This window comes from Theropithecus gelada, chromosome 17, assembly GCF_003255815.1.
Source record: "Theropithecus gelada isolate Dixy chromosome 17, Tgel_1.0, whole genome shotgun sequence".
Classification (NCBI taxonomy): domain Eukaryota; kingdom Metazoa; phylum Chordata; class Mammalia; order Primates; family Cercopithecidae; genus Theropithecus; species Theropithecus gelada.
Window position 1 is genome coordinate 18,402,847 of NC_037685.1, and position 16,844 is coordinate 18,419,690.

The 16,844-nt window shown below is 35.7% G+C and overlaps 1 pseudogene; it reads left to right on the forward strand.

Moving 5' to 3' along the window:
• Window positions 1–3,136: 3,136 nt before the first annotated feature.
• LOC112611096 lies at window positions 3,137–3,808 on the forward strand (annotated as a pseudogene).
• Window positions 3,809–16,844: the final 13,036 nt, after the last annotated feature.

Sequence of the window (16,844 nt, forward strand, 5' to 3'; positions counted from 1 at the left end):
ACGATTAATAGAAGAAGAAAACAATTACATTTCCCAGTAGTAGTGACAGAAAGACCTGAGATTAAAAGTGCTCATTTAATGCTAACAGGTACAGATGAGGAAGATCCATACCTAGACACATTATGTCTAATGTATCTGATTAAAAAAAAGATCAAATGCAACAATTCCAAAGAAATAGCCAACCACCTATAAAGGAAAAATGATTTGAGTGACCGATTTCTCAACAGCAACACTGGATACAAAAAGGATGGAGCAATATTTTTAAAATATTGAAGAAAAAACTTTGTACCTAAGATATTATATGCAGTCAACTGCCATTCAAATGTTAGAACCATATTTTCAAGCAGAGGAATCCTCACTTAGATGCATTTTGAAAACACTCTTGCAAAGTATACTCAAATGAGCAGATACAACCAGAAGATATTGCAAGAGATAAGGGAAGTTAAAAAAAAATAAAGCTTATTAATCTATTAACCAAAGAAAAACAAAAAAATCTGTAATAACCCATAACTAAAGTTCTAGATAATACCAAGATGATAAGAGTGGGAGAAGGAGGCCAGGCACGGTGGCTTATGCCTGTAATCTCAGCACTTTGGGAGCAGAGGTGGGCAGATCATGAGGTCAGGAGATCAAGATCATCTTGGCCAACATGGTGAAACCCCATTTCTGCTAAAAAAAAAAAAAAAATACGAAAAAAATTAGACAGGTGTGGTGGTGCGTGCCTGCAATCCCAGCTACTCAGGAGGCTAAGTCAGGGGAATCACTAGAACTCGGGAGAAGGAGGTTGCAGTGAGCTGAGATCGCACCACTGCACTCCAGCATGGCGACAGAGCAAGATTCCATCTCAAAAAAAAAAAAAACAAAAGAAAAGAATGGGAGAAGAAAATCTTGCTAAAGAACTTGTATTTTTATAGCGATATTTATGTTTAAGGACATAATAGAATAAATTAACATAAATACTAGTCTTAGGAATATGTGCAAGCACCATAAGAAAATGCATTAATTTTAAACCAACAAAATAAAGTTTCATCTAACAGAAATGAAGAAGAGTTTTAAAAAAGTATAATTAGTAACAACAAAAAAAGTATAATGTCAAAAAAACACTCATTATGCGACAGCATTTAAAATAATTATCATTATTAAAAAGAGAAATTCTTGGCCTAGATTTTTAAATAAAGAAGGTTCACCAATATTTTATCTATAAAGACATATTGATTAACCAAATGATACAGAAAGGTTGAAAATAAAAGGTTGTGAAAAGATGTACTAGACAAATATTAACTAAAATAAAGCTCATATAGCAATCATCATATCTCACAAAGTAGTAGTTAAAACATAAAATATTAATAAGAACAGAGAGACAATATTTACTGATAAGAAGCAATAGAGTCTCTACATGTGTAAAGCAGGAATAATAGAACTGCAGGGCACTCTGGGGTCTACCTGAGAGAGGAGGGAGAGGAGCAGAAAAGGTAACTATTGGGTTCCAGGCTTAATATCTGGGTAATGAAACAACTTGTACGACAAACCCCCGTGACACACGTTTACCTATATAACAAACCTTCACAGGTACCCCAAACAGAAAATAAAAGTTAAATAATGATTAATAATTTTTAAAAAGAACTGCAGAGCAAAATACATAAATCAATGATTGTAATGAGAAAAATCAACATATCTCTGAGACACATAGATCAAGCATATCAAAAAGCTATAATACAAATCTAAAAAATACAATTATTAGCTCAAACTATATATGACATATAGAATTGTTAATCTAACAAACAAAAAAGATATATTGCTTTTGAGCACACAAAAATATTTATAAATATTGGCTATGTACTGGCCATAAGGAAACTTCAAAAAATTCTTAGAAATTGAATACTGTATAAACTATGTTCTCTGATCATAATGTAATAAAATTAGAAATAACAGATATATAGCTAAAACATATTGTATATTTAGAAATTAAAATGCTATAATTAAAAATAAAATAAGAGAAATTACTAAATACTTACAAGTTGATGACAATATAAATGTTCCCTGTTGAAATTTTGTAGGCATAATATTTAGAGTAATATGCAAATATAAATACATTTATTGGACAAGGTAAAGACAGAAAACAACCAACTCAGTGTTCACAAGATGTTGGCAAAAAAGCAATATTGCAAACCTGAAGAGATAAGGAGAAACATCATCAAATTTGTATATATGGTGGGCGTGGTGGCTCACGCCTGTAATCACAGCAGTTTGGGAGGCCAAGGTGGGTGGATCACTTGAGGTCAGGAGTTCCAGACCAGCCTGACCAACATAACTCCGTCTCTACTAAAAATGCAAAAAAATTAGCCAGGTGTAGCAGCAGGTGCCTGTAATCCCAGCTACTCAGGAGGCTGAGGCAGGAGAATTGCTTGAACCTGAGAGGCAGAGGTTGCAGTGAGCGAAGATCATGCCATTGTACTCCAGCCTCGGAGACAAGAGAGAAACTGTCTTTAAAAAAAAAAAAAAAAAGTATATATATATTACCTTATAGGATAGAGACAGAAAGAGCTTAACAAAAACCAAAATGTGGTTCTTTGGAAAATTTAAGAAAATAAATTTATTTGAGTGAGAAAGATAAATTCAAAATGGAATAACGTAAATAAGTACTAAAACAATACATTAAAATGCTAAAGGGATATTATTAACAACTGTAAGCAAATTTGTAAACCTAGGTCAAAATATGAATTATCTAAAAAATATGAACTATCTAAAAAAGTAGAATAGAAACTTGACCAGAACAATAAACATAAAGAAATATAAATAGTAATATAAGACTTCCTTTGTAAAAAACAAGAAGAAGAAGAAGAAAAAATAAAAATAAAAAAACCCTCAAATACAGGTTTATAGACAAGTTTTACCAAATTTTCAAGAAATCTATTAAGACGTATCTAAATTGCTCCGGAAACTAGAGAGACCATGAGAGGCCGCCCATTTCATTTTATAAGGCTATAAATATGATCTCAAAACCAAGCAAGAGCACTTGAAGAAAATCACAAGCCTATTTAACTTGTTATCACAGATATGAATATCAAAAATAAAATATTAGCTATCTGTATCAATAGTGTATCAAAATAATGCATAGAAACCTAAGGTCTCCAGAATGACAGTCATGGGTTTGGTGGCCAGAGAGGTTGTGGTGGATGTGCTGCTGTATTTTGATCAAGGTTCTGAAGCCCCTGGTGTACAGTGCTTGTGGAAGAGGACACTCACAGACACTGAACAACTAAGAACTACCTGAGCTACCTGACAGCCTTGGATTATTCTGCTTTTGAAGACATAATGAAAAATGGATTTGAAAGATTGGCCCCTCGACAGCCAATTGAATTGCTTCATATGAAATGATCTGAGCTTCCAGCCCCTTCCTCCGGCCAGAAAAATGACATTACTGCATGGCAAGAATGTGTAAACGATTCTATGGCCCAGCTAGAGCATCAAGCATTTTGAATTGAGAATCTGGAATGAATGTCACAGTGTGGATGTAATGCCTGGAAGGTATATAATGAAAATCTAGTTCACGTGATCGAACACACACAGGAAGAAGGCTTCAGAAGTTAAGGAAACATATTCAAGATTTAAACTCGCAGCCAAAGAACATGAAACTCACAGCTGGAGCTAAATCAAGAGAAATCGAATCAAATTGGACATCCCTGATCAGTAAGAATTACAAGATTGAACAGACTATTGGACAATTGTTCAACTAGAAAATGAAAACCATCAAATTAAGTAGCAATATGGAGAGGCAAACAAAGAAAACATCCAGCAAGACTTCTGAAAAGACAATTTTGTGGGTGGAAGAAAAGTTTGGCTTTCACCAAAGCCATCTGAACTTTCTCTAAACTGTGAAGGACAACAGCATCTTCCAGAAACCATTAATGTTTAAATGTTTAGAATGTGTGGACTGTTGTAGTAATTCAATTTGTAATTCTATTCTATCTTAGCAAAATAAAAATGTCTAGGCCGGTGGTATTTTTATAACCATTAACAAAAAATTCTAGACATTCAAAATAAGTATAACTTTAGCATAATATTATGTCACTGAATTAATTTTGAGCTGTGTAGACCATATTTTGTATCCAAGAATCTTTATTTAAACCTTTCAACACGTATAGGAAGTTGAAAACTTTTAGTTTATGTCTTTGTCTAATAAAGAGATACTTCTAAACAGACACACAAAATTCTACATATATAAAGTTTGTAAGGCTCTTACCAAATAAGAATAAAAAGGAATTCATTAATTCAGTCAAAGTTATAACACAAAAGCCTAGAGCAGCTTGGCAGCAATTAGTAGAAAAACACATCTGTTTTAGGATAGGAAGGCAGAAGGAATGTCATTTTAAAAGAAAAAAGAAATAGGATTAAGAGGAAGAGAAAAATATCTATTTATTTACAAACAATGTGATTATCTACATAATCTACCAACAGTCACCACACATTTTAAGAATTTACTAGAGAGTTCAACAAGACAGTTGAAACAAGAAAGGACAGATGTGCAAACCTGATGTGACAACAGAGGCTTGTACGATGGAGAGGAAGCACAGAAGTGGGAACTTCACCTGGGAGTGCAGCAAAAGACTTCTTGGAAGTAGTTAACAAGTTAAATTTCAAAAGATCATGGCACTGTAGGCAGATGTGGCTGCTTGCCCAAAGACTAAGAGATATAAAATAGTAGTTCGGAAAGTTTGGAACTGGGAAAGTAGGAAAGGGTGGGCCAGCATATGAAACTGGAGATGTGGGATAGAGTCTCATCCTGAAGACATCTGTGTGCTATGCTAAGATGCTTGGATTTTAAAATGAGTGGAAAGATACTGGAGGGTGTTAGTTGGTGCTAAGATATGGTCCAATTTGGGGTATTGGAAAGATTATTTTGTTAGCAGTATGGATAATGAGCTGAAAAGGGTTGAGACCAGAGACAAGAAGACATGTAAATTAGACCATGTGAGTGGTGGCTCACACCTGTAATCCCAGCACTTTGGGAGGCCAAGGTGGGTGGATCACCTGAGGTTAGTAGTTCAAGACCAGCCTGGCCAATATGATGAAACCTTGTCTCTACTAAAAATACAAAAATTAGCAGGGCATTGTGACAGGCACCTATAATCCCAGCTATTCTGGAGGCTGAGGCAGGGAGAATTGTTTGAACCCAGGAGGCAGAGGTTACAGTGAGCCGAGATTGTGCCATGGCACTCCAGCCTGGGCGACAATGTGAGACTCCATCTCAAAAAAAAGAGAAGACATGTAAGTTATTGCAGTGGTTCAAATTAAAAATGATGATATCATCTGAATTCAGGCTGTATCTGGGGGAATGGAGGAATCTGGAGATGTTTAGAACATAGAAGCAATTGGATTTTAATGAAGAGAGTGAAAAGGAGGGAAGACTAATATGGCTCCCACGTCTGCATTTGGAAACACAGAGACAGTGATGCCATCAGTCTGCCAGGAAGAATAGTCTTCACCAATTACTATCAGGGCCAATGGATTATTCTTAATTTTCTTTACATTTTAAGTCACACTAAAAATAATCTACCTCAGGGAGGCTATTCATGTGTCAGGGCAGAAAATATGTGGGATATTTCTGTACCTTCCTCTCAACTTTGCTGTGAACCCAAAATTGCAATAAAAAAGTATTTTAAAAATAAACAGACAACCTACAGAATGAAATGGTATATTTGTAAACTATGAATCTGACAGGGCTTGATATCCAGAATTTAGAAGGAACTCAAGTAACTCAACAATAACAACAACAACAAAAAAAACAGATCCATTAAAAATGGGAAAAGGACATGAATAGATATATTTCTAAAGAAGACATAGAAATGGCCCACAAGCATATGAAAAAAATGTTCAGCATCACTGATCATCAGAGAAATACATATTTAAACTCCAATGAGATGTCATCTTACACCAGTCAGAACGGCTATTATTAAAAAGACAAATAGTAACATGTTGGTGAGGATGGGGAGAAAAGTGAACACATGCATTATTGTTGGGAATGTTAACTAGTACAACCTCTGTGGAAAACAGTATGGAGATTTCTCAAAGAACTAAAAATAGAATGACCATTCAATCCAGCAATCTCACCACTGGGTGTCTACTTAAAGGAAGAGAAATCATTATATCAAGCACTATTCACAGTAGGAAATATATGGAATCAACCTGTGTCCAGCAACAGAGGACTGGATAAAGAAAATATGAGATAGATAGATAGATAGATAGATAGATAGATAGATAGATAGATAATGAAATACTATTGAGCCATGAAAAATGGAATCATGTCTTTTGCAGCAACATGGATGGAACTGGAGGCCATTATCTTAAGTGAAACAACTCAGAAACAGAAAGTCCAAAAATGCATGTTCTTATAACTGGGAGCTAAATAATCCACACACATGGACATAGAGTGTGGAATAATAGTCACTGAAGACTCAGGTGGGTGGGAAGATGACAGTTGGGCAAGCGATGAATAATTACTTAATGGGTACAATGTACGTTATTTGGGTAGTGATTGCGCTAAAAGCCTAAACGTCACCACTACATAATATTTCCAGGTAACAAAATTGCCCTTGTACCCTTTAAATTTATATAAATAATTAAAAATTTAAAAATGAAAATAATTTAAAAAATAATCTACCCAAGGAAGAATCAATAGAGAAAATGACTTTATTACAAATTTTTAATAAAAGTTTAAATGTAGCACATTCTAATATTTACTTCTCGGTTTTCTGGTTTTGAAGGCGTATATACCCAGAATAGGCAACATATTTTGAATTCAACCAAACTACTCAACAACTGTCATGGGTAAACCTGGAACATGGGCATAATGTAAGTATCGAATCTAGATTTCAGATACATCTCTAATAGTTTTCATTGCTTTAGCAGCTTGCATTTTTTTTCCTCAACATTCTCTTCATATGATTATCCATTTTGCCACATAGAGCTCTCATTTCATCCATTTTAATTGCCATATGCTAAAATACATTGTATGATATAATTCATTCATAATAGTTTATTTGGGTTGTTTTCCATTTTTCTCTATTACAATCAATACACCCATAAACATTCTTGTACACGTATGCTTATGTACACTGTGCAAAAGTTTCATCCAGACAAATAGCAAGAAGAGGAATCATGAGGTCAGATGGCATGCAAATCTTCAACATTACTAGATATTGCCAAGCTCCTCTTCAAAGAGGTTGGGCCAGTCACACTCCCACCAGCACACTATGAGAGTTCCCCTTTCCTCATTTTCTTGAAACATTAGATTTTATCAGACTAAATGCCAAGCTGATATTTAAGAAATGCTACCCTGTTGAAGTTAGTGAGTTTTTAAAATTTATTTGACTGCAAATGAGCTGACCATCATTCCACATGACTTCAATCATTATGATATTCTTCCTATGAGTTGTTTCTTTGCATCCTTTGCCAATTTTTCTGTTAGTCTTTTTCTTGTTGATTTTAGTTCCTTGTATATTTTAGATACAAATCTTTGTCAGTTATATATGTTTCATGTATCTTCTCCCAGTCTGTGGCATGACTATAAATGGTGATTTTTGATGTCTCTATAAAAAAATTTCCTGTAACATATTCAAATTTATCATCCTTTTCCTTTGTGCTTACAGTTTTTGTGTCTTGTTGAAAAAAATATTCCCCCATTCTGGCTTCATAAATATACTATTTTTAAATTTAAAAGTTTTTTCTCATTCAGGGATTTAATCCATCTAGAATTAATTTGTGTGTGTGGAATGAGGCCTAGATCTAATTTTATTTTTATGTGGAAAATTATTTATCCTAGCAGAGCACATTTATTAAATAATCCAGTCCTTCATCACAAATTTCTAATGCTATCTCAGACATAAATTAAAATTTCATGTATGTATGTTGTAAAGGCCCCATCAAAAAAGAGGATTTGATCAGGTGCCTTAAATGTCTTTAATGAGGGGGACAATTTAGGGAGATAAGAACAGGGTTAGGAAAACAAACAGTGGTATGGAGGCAACCAGTGACAGCAGGAAGTCCTTTCCACCCTTAGCACTGAAGGGAAAAGGAGGAATTAGCGTTATTGGATCCCACTGAGAGCAGTGTATTGGAGGAGGGCTGCCCAGCAGAAGCTGTAACTGCAGAGAAACAGAGCTGCTGCCTTAGAAGCAATCTTGAATCTCCTCCTACCCTCTGATTCTCTGCAGGTGCCATCCATCAGTCAAATCCAAAGTGAAGCCAGAGGTCAGGGAGGCCCAGTAGGCAGTCTTTAGATTTCAGCTTCCCATAGTGCAGGGCTAAGTAGGGGTAAGTAGAGGATAGAGAAAGTGGGTGGGAGTCACCAGCACAGTCCACTTCTTTTGCCATTCAGCATCTATTCTTGCCTTTTACTGGATTTAAAACAAAACAAATAAAACAAAACAAAACAAAACAACCTCATTCTCCACACAGGTGATCCACATAATCCAGTCAATTAGAGTATTAGCAAGGGATGAGGTTAATTCAATTATACACCCACTTGGAACCTAACTTCAAATATTAGCCTCCACCTGTTCTCTTGATAAAAGGTAATAGGAAAGAGGAGTAAAAGAGAAACCATCAATTGCTGTAAGATATCCATGGCTCCTTTTGTTCTTCCTCTGATTATGCTTTTGAATTACACTGATTACTGTCCCTTTTGTCTCTGATTACCAAGCAAAAGTTGGCAATCACAACTTCCCCTTTCCACCGCTCATTTCCTCTTTTATCACTTTGGCCACAAAGTGACCCAAACTTCATTCTTTTCGGATCTGAGCCCTTAGTGGCCCTAATATGTTACCACACGTTTTTTTATTTCCATAGGCTTTGGGGAAACATATGGTGTTTTGTTACATGAATACATTCTTCAGTGGTGATTTCTGAGATTTTGCTGCACCCATCACCTGAGCAATATACACTGTAGCCAATTTGTAGTTTTTTATCCCTCACCTCCCTCCCACCCTTTCCCTGCTGAGTCCCCAAAGTCCATTGTATCATTCTTATGCCTTTGCATCCTAATAGTTTAGGTCCCGCTTGTAAGTGAAAACATACAATGCTTGGTTTTCCATTCCTGAGTTACTTCCTTCTCTTAGAATAATAGCTGCCAATTTTACTCAGGTCACTGTGAATGCCATTATTTCATTCCTTTTTATGGCTGAGTAGTATTCCATGGTGTGTATGTATATATATATCTATAGATAGATAATCACAATTTCCTTTTTATTTATTTATTTTTTTTGAGATGAACTTTCACTCTTCTTGCCCAGGCTGGAGTGCAATGGCATGATCTTGGCTCACTGCAACCTCTGCCTCCTGGGTTCAAGCGATTCTTCTGCCTCAGCCTCCTGAGTAGCTGGGATGACAGGCGCCCACCACCACACCTAGCTAATTTTTTGTATTTTTAGTAGAGATGGGGTTTCACCAGGTTGGCCAGGCTGGTCTTGAACTACTGACCTCAAGTGATCCGCCCGCCTCAGCCTCCCAAACTGCTGGGATTACAGGCATGGGCCACCACGCCCAGCCCTAATCACAATTTCTTTAACCACTCATTGATTGATGGACATGTGGGTTGGTTCCATATTTTTGTGACTGCGAATTGTGCTGCTATAAACATATGTGTGCAAGTATTTTTTTTTGTGTAATGACTTCTTTTCCTCTGGGTAGATAGCCAGTAGTGGGATTGCTGGATCAAATGGTAGTTCTACTTTTAGTTCTTTAAAGAATCTCCACACTGCTTTTCACACTGGTTGTACTAGCTTACATTCTCATCAGCAGTGTAAAAGTGTTCCCCTTTCACCATATCCACGCCAACATCTTTTTTTTTTTTTTTTTTTTTTTTGATTATGGCTATTCTTGCAAAAGTAAGGTGGTATTGCATTGTGGTTTTGATTTGCATTTCCCTGATCATTAGTGATGTTGAGCATTTATTTCATGATTGTTGGCCATTTGTATATCCTGTTTTGAGACGTGTCTATTCATGCCCTTAACCCGCTTTTTGATGAGATTGTTTTGTTCTTGCTAATTTGTTTGAGTTACTTTTAGATTCTGGATGTTAGTCCTTTGTTGAAAGTACAGATTTTGAAGACTTTCTACCACTCTGTGAGTTGTCTGTTTACTCTGCTGATTGTTTATTTTGCTATGCAGAAGCTTTTTAGTTTAATTAAGTCCCATCTATTTATCTTTGTTTTTGTTACACTTTCTTTTGGGTTCTTGGTCATGAAGTCTTTGCCTAAGCCAATGTCTAGAAGAGTTTTTCTGATGTTATCTTCTAGGATTCTTATGGTTTCAGGTCTTAGATTTAAGTCCTTGATCCATCTTGAGTTGATTTTTGTATAAGGTGAGAGATGAGGATCCAGTTTCATTTTTATGCATGTGGTTTGCTAATTATCCCAGCACCATTTGTTAAATAGGCTGTCCTTTCCCCACTTTATGTTTTTGTTTGCTTTCTTGAGGATCAGTTGGCTGTAATATTTGGGTTTGTTTCTGGGTTCTCTATTCTGTTCCATTGATTTATGTGCCTTTTTTTTTTTTTTTAAAAAAAAAAAAAAAGGTATTCATATCATGAGAGTGACACTGAATAAAATAAAAACCAAGATATTCAGGCAACAAACAGTATGATGAATAAAATAGTACCTCATATCTCAATACTAACATTGAATGTAAAGGGCCTAAATGCTCCACTTAAAAGATACAGAATGGCAGAATTGATAAGAATTCACCAACCAACTATCTGCTGTCTTCAAGAGACTCACCTAACACATAAGGACTCACATAAACTTAAGGTAAAGGGATAGAAAAAGATATTCCATGCAAATGGACTCTAAATGTGAGCAGGAGTAGCTAGACTTACATCAGACAAAACAAACTTTAAGGCAACAGTAGTTAAAAAAGACAAAGAGGGACATTATACAATGAGGATAAAAGGACTTGTCCAATAGGAAAATATCACAGTCCTAAATATATATGCACCTAACACTGGAGCTCCCAAATTTACAAAACAATTACTAGTAGACCTAAGAAATGAGATAGACAACAACACAATAATAGTGGGGGACTTTAATACTCCACTGACAACACTAGACAGGTCATCAAGATAGAAAGTCAACAACAAAAAAAATGGATTTAAACTATACCCTAGAACAAATGGACTTCACAGTTATTGACAGAACATTCTACCCAACAACTGCAGAATTTACATTCTATTCATCAGCACATGGAACATTCTCAAAGAGAGATCATATGATAGGCACAAAACAAGTCTTATTAAATTTAAGAAAATTGAAATTATATCAAATATTCTCTCAGATCACAGTGGACTAAAATTGGTCATCAACTCCAAAAAGAAACCTCAAACCATGCAAATACATGGAAATTAAATAACCTGCTCCTGAATGATTATTGGGTAAACAATGAAATCAAAATATAAATTTAAAAATTACTTGAACTGAATGATAATAGTAATACAACCTATCAAAACCTCTGGGATACAGCAAAGGCAGTGCTAACGGGAAAGTTCATAACCTTAAACGCCTACATCCGAAAGTCTGAAAGAGCATGAACAGACAATCTAAGGTCACACCTTGAGGAACTACAGAAACAAGAACAAACAAAACCCAAACCCAGCAGAAGAAAAGAAATAAAGATCAGAGCAGAACTAAATAAAATTGAAACAAAAATATACAAAAGATAAATGAAACAAAAAGCTGGTTCTTTAAAAAGATAAATAAAATTGATAGACCATTAGCCAGACTAGCCAAGAAAAGAAGAAAGAAGGTCCAAATAAGCTCAATTAGAAGTTATATGGGAGATATTACTACCAATACCACAGAAATACAAAAGATAATTCAAGGCTACCATGAATGCCTTTATGTGCATAAATGAGAAAACCTAGAGGAGATGGATAAATTCTTGGAAACATGCAACCCTCCTATATTAAGCCAGGAGGAAATAGAAACTCTGAACAGATGAATAACAAGTGGTGAGATTGAAATGGTAATTTTACAAATTGCCAACAACAAAAAACTCCAGAACCAGATGGATTCACAGCTGAATTCTATCAGACATTCAAAATGAGAAGAATTGGTGCCAATTCTATTGACACTATTCCACAAGTTAGAAAACAGTGTCCTCCTCAAATCATTCCATGAAGCCAGTATCACTCATTCTATGAAACCAGTATCACCAAAACCCATAAAGGACAAAGTGAAAAAGAAAACTACAGACCAATGTCCCTAATGAATATAGATGCAAAAATTCTTAACAAAATACTAGCTAAATGAATTCAATAGCATATCAAAAAGATAATCCACCATGATCAACTGGGTTTCATACCAGGGATGCAGAGATGGTTTAAGATTCACATATCAATAAATGTGATACAACATATAAACAGAATTTAAAACAAAAATCACATGATCATCTCAATAGACACAAAAAATCATTTGACAAAATGCAGCATCCCTTTATGATTAAAACCCTCAGCAAAATTGGCAGACAAAGGACATACCTTAAGATAATGAAAGCCATTTATGACAAACTCAAAGCCAACATTATACTGAATGGAGGAAGTTGGAGAATGGGAGACAAGGATGCCCACTCTCACCACTTCTATTCAACATAGTGCTACTGGAAGTCCTAGCCAGAGCAATCGGACAAGAGAAAGAAGTAAAGGGCATCCAAATCAGTAAAGAGAAAGTCAAACTGTCACTGTTTGCTGGTGATATGATCATATACCCTAAGGACTCACCCAAAAAGCTCCTAGAACTGATAAATGAATTCAGCAGTTTCAGGATACAAAATTAACGTACACAAATCATTAGTTCTGCTGCACATCAACAGTGACCAAGCTGAGAATCAAATCAAGAACTCAGTAGCAGCAAAAAATAAAAATAAAATACTTAGTAGTATGCAGCATAATAGCTGCAATAAAATAAAATACTTAGGAATATACCTAACCAAGGAGGTGAAAGGTCTCTACAAAGAAGACTACAAAATACTGCTGAAAGAAACCACAGATGACACAAACAATTGGAAATACATCCCATGCTCATGGATGGGTGGAATGAATATTGTGAAAATGATTATACTGCCAAAAGCAATCTACAGATTCAATACAATTCCCATAAAAATACCACCATCATTCTTCACAGAACTAGAAAAAACAATCCTAAAATTCATACGGAATCAAAAAAGAGCCCACATAGCCAAGGCAAGACTAAGCAAAAAGAACAAATCTAGAGGCATCACATTAGCTGACTTCAAACTATACTATAAATCCTTAGTCACTGAAACAGCATGGTACTGGTATTAAAAATACATTGCCACAGTTTTCCATTGAGGGCAATCACCAAACATTGTAATAAGGGGTGCTCTAGTGAATGACCTGAGTTTCAGAGATACTGTTTCTTTTTCATGACATAACAGCAACCCCAAACCCCTTGGTAAAAGGATCAAACACCCTGGCAAGAAGAGTAAGCTCTGCTTTCTCTGTCTGAGAATTTAGTGTCATGAGGAACTAAAAATGTTTAGGAGTAGTCTCAGCTTACATACCATTAGAGCCATCACCGATGGAAACATTTCTTCCTTGAGAACTAGGCTTTCTAAAGGGTTCAGCCCCAAGTTGCAGAGACAAGAAGAAAAACTTCTCTAAATAAGTTATTAGGTCTGAAATGAGACTTCCTCACTTCTGATGCCAACTACATTATCAAACAGGATCCCAGCAGAAAAGAGAATTCACACAGATAATTTAAGTGATGATATTTACAGAGGTCTGAGCGGAGTCAAGGCAAGAAATAAAGGTCACTGATACATCCAGGGATTACTTAAACCAGGAAGCTATTATCAAAGGGAAAGAACCCAAGTAGCGGAACCCAGTAAAAGCTGGAACCCAACGAGAACTGGAACCATGGAGAAGCTTCCCATTGGAGCTAAAGTTGTAGAAGAATTCAGCTGCAGCCCGAGAAATAGAGCTAGAGGGAAACAAAGGAGGAAGAATTCCTTGCCCTCTCCTCCCGCTCTTTCATCTCCTGCTATTGCCTCCCATTATCCATTGTCCAAATACAATTTGAAAGAGAGCCTAGGTGATGGCTTTCAGGAAACATAGAATATCAAAGAAAGATAGACAAGAGGTTGGAGCCTGGGATGTCAGAAAAATAACCAAACACAGGGATCTGTTTCTGGGCCTTCTATTTTGTTTCACTGGTCTTTTTGCATATTTGTGGGTCAATATGCTGTTACGTATGCACATTTTTCTAATGATCTGAAATGTCACTGTTATATTAAATTTTAATATGTGCTCATGTCTATTTCCAGAGTCTCTATTCTGTATTGTGTATATCTGCACCAATAATCAGCCCTTTTTCATTATATCTCAACAGAATATTGTGACATCTGATAAGGTGAGTCCTTCCCCTCATTGTTTTTTCATTAATTTTGTTGCTTATTTTGTTTTCAATCTGTTTTTTATTATTTCTATTTCTTTTCAAGATTACAGTGGATCGACTTCCAAAAAATACCGTTGCTATTTTTATCAGAATTTATATTGATTTATAGATAAATCACAAAGAAATTTAATATTTTCACATTATTGAATCTTCTCAACCAAGAGCATACTATCCTTTACATTTCTTAGATCTTCTTGTATTCTTCAATATCAAGATGATTTATATGGATTTTTAAACTTTCATCTCATGCAAGTGCCCTGAGATCTTGCCTATCTTGTTCACACTTTTTCCCCAGTACCTAGAACAGTGCCCTCCTCACTGTAGACATTTTAGAAATATTTCCTGAATAATTGTATAAATGTTAATAAAGAATTTCTTGATTGTGATTAATTATATTGATGGAGCTGTAGTGGTGATTCATATTCACATTCCTAGGATAAATCCTAAATGAATTATTCTTTTGATAGATTGCTGGATTTAATTTGGCACTGTGTTTACATATTTTTTAACATTGGTGGATACATCGTATGTATTGATCAGGTACAACATGATATTTTAAAGTACATCTACAGTGTGGAATGACTACATCTAGCTAACTAATATATATGCAATACCTCACACAGTTATCATTTTTGTGGTGAGAACACTATATCCACTCTCTGAGCATTTTCAAGAATTCAATACAAGGCCAGGCATGGGGACTCGGCCCTGTAATCCCAGCACTTTGGGAGGCTGAGGCGAGAGGATTGCTTGAGCCCAGGAGTTTGAAACCAGCCTGGGCAACATAGTGAGACCCCATCTCTGCAAAAAGATAAAAAAATCAGCCAGGCATGGTAGCACATGCCTGTGGTCCCAGCTACTCAGTGGCTGAGGTAGGAGGATTTCTCAAGCCCAGGAGGTCAAGGCTGCAGTGAGCCATGATTGCACCACTGCACTCCAGCTTGGGAAACAGAGAGAGACCAACTGTCTCAAAAAAAAAAAAAAAAATTATTACAGTACACTATTAACTATAGTCGTGTTGTACAATAGACCTCTTAACTTACTGCTTCCGTTTAACTAAAAATTTATGACCAACATCTCCCCAACCCACCCACTCTCTCCAATCATCCCAGCTCCTGGTAACCACCATTCTACTCTTTACTTCTATACAATCAACGTTTTTAGATTCCACATATGAGTGATATTATAAAGTATGTGTCTTTCTGTGACTGTCTTATTTCACTTAACATAATGTCTTCCAAGTTCATCCATGTTGTCACAAATAAGATTTCTTTTCTTTTAATGGCTGAATAGTATTCCATTGTGTGTGTTGTGTATATATATGTGTGTGTGTATATATATGTTTATATGTATATATATACATATATGTATGTGTATATATACACATACACTACATTTTCTTTATTCATCTGTTGATGGACAGTTAAATTGATTTCATATCTTGGCTATTGTGAATAATGTAGCAATAAAAATGTGTTACATATAAAGTTTCGGTGCCACAAAAGTAATAGCACTCGAATATAAAATTTTCTTTTTCATTCTCAGCAGGGCAAGTTACTTCTATACAGAAGGGTGCACCCTTACAGATGGTACAATGGTGAGCACACACTTGGACAAGGGCGGGGAAGGGGTTCTTATCCCTGACACACGTGGCCCCTGCTGCTGTGTCATTCCCCTATTGGCTAGGGTTAGACCACACAGGCTAAACTAATTCCGATTGGCTAATTTAAAGAGAATGAAGGGGTGAGTGCTTTGGCGGGAGTCAGGACAGAGCAGGTAGCAGGTAATCGGAATGAGTTAGGGTGGAGCAGGAGATTGGAATGGAGGGTAGAGCAGATGATCAGAATGAGTCAGGGTGGAGTAGGTAATTGAAAAAGGTTGCTTTACGAGGAAGTTAAGATTAAAAGTAGAAGGTAAAGAATTGAACATACTGGCACATAATGACATATTAATTCTTTGAAAAGAAATTTAGAACTCATATCTAATAAATGGAATTACAGATAGCTCTTGGATGTAATGATTCCACTTCCTTTGGAGATACACCAAAGAGTGGGATTGCTGGATTATATGGGAGTTCCATTTTTAATTTTTTTGGAAACTCCATGCTGTTTTCCATAATGGCTTACATTAATTTACATTCTCACCAACAATCTTGGCATTCTTCAACTTAAGATTTTCATTTCTGTGTTCATAAGTTAAATTGTTTTGTAGCTTTCTTTTAGAAGCTATGCTTATCTAATTTAGGCACTAAGATTATTCTATCCTTAAAAAATAAGATAAAAAGCTCTTCATCTTTAACGTTCTTTGGAAAGAAAGTATTTTTTTTTGAAGGACTGATAGAACTCATACACTAAACTCTCCTTTTCTGGTGCTTTTTAA